The sequence below is a fragment of the Jaculus jaculus genome, chromosome 1 (genome assembly GCF_020740685.1).
Source record: "Jaculus jaculus isolate mJacJac1 chromosome 1, mJacJac1.mat.Y.cur, whole genome shotgun sequence".
Lineage (NCBI taxonomy): Eukaryota > Metazoa > Chordata > Mammalia > Rodentia > Dipodidae > Jaculus > Jaculus jaculus.
This window is the reverse complement of record NC_059102.1, coordinates 175,285,226-175,286,496: the sequence shown is the minus strand read 5'-3', so window position 1 is coordinate 175,286,496 and position 1,271 is coordinate 175,285,226. Positions and strand designations below refer to the sequence as shown.

At 38.2% G+C, this 1,271-nt stretch overlaps 1 pseudogene; it reads left to right on the top strand.

Annotated features, from left to right (window-relative positions):
* Positions 1-280: 280 nt before the first annotated feature.
* LOC123457687 lies at positions 281-978 on the top strand (annotated as a pseudogene).
* Positions 979-1,271: the final 293 nt, after the last annotated feature.

The following is a 1,271-nucleotide window of genomic DNA, read 5'->3' as shown; positions in this document are numbered from 1 at the left end:
CTAAAATCTTGAGATAGAATCTTGTACTTGTATGCTCAATGTAAACAGCTTAGGAAAATATTTCTAGTAACTGGAGTTCTACAGGGGCCCTTGGAGGAGAGACTCAGAAATAGTTACTAAATAGTTATTAAGTAGTTATTACATAGTTATTAAATGTCCACTGTGACAAATATTTATGATGTCCTTAATTTCTCAATCGATTCACTTCATGTAAATAAATTTGTTGCAGGCCCTATTATCCTGAACTCTCGTCTCTTCTACAAGCCTTCTGAAACTATCAATGGGACACAGCAACAATGTCACAGAATTTGTCCTCCTGGGACTCACCCAGGATTCTGCTGGGCAAAAAGCATTGTTTGTTTTGTTCTTACTCATGTACATTGTGACAGTGGTGGGCAACCTGCTCATTTTTGTGACAATTCTTGCTAGTCCCTCATTGGGCTCCCCAATGTATTTCTTTCTTGCATATCTTTCACTACTGGATACTTTTTATTGCAATACCATCTCACCAAGTTTGATTATAGACTTACTTTGTGATAAGAAGACTATCTCCTTCTCAGATTGCATGGTCCAGCTCTTTTTTGATCACTTATTTGGTGGCGCTGAGGTCTTCCTTCTAGTGGTGATGTCCTATGATCGCTATGTGGCCATCTGCAAGCCCTTGCACTACATGACCATCATGAACAGACAGGTTTGCAGCCTACTGTTGGTGCTTTCCTGGCTGGAGGTTTCACACACTCTTTTCTTCAAGTTCTTTCTGTGTACAACCTTCCTTTCTGTGGCCCCAATGTCATTGACCACTTCATGTGTGACATGTACCCATTATTGGGACTTGCGTGCACTGACACCTACTTCCTTGGCATCTCTGTCATTGCCAATGGTGGGGTCATCTGTGTAGGGATTTTCCTCATTCTCCTCATTTCCTATGGAATCATTCTAAACTCTCTCCTCACCGAATATATTACTAATCTTCCATAAACAATGAGGAATCTACAAAAAGATGAAGTCTTCTGTGCAATGGATATGCAGGAAAGTCTTTATTATAAAAATCCACCCACTAATATCACCAAGTTTTCTTTTTATATTATAATCATCTCAATAGACAATTTTTCCAAGAAGTGAGCTTTGGATCTTTGTCCTGTTACAAGTAAAGATTAAACTAAGCTTCATTATTTTCCCTGTATAAGAAATGAGACAAGTTTGGCAATTTATAATAACCCATATTTATATGAAAGGAATATGGAAAAGGAATGATTTTCTGGTACTGAAAG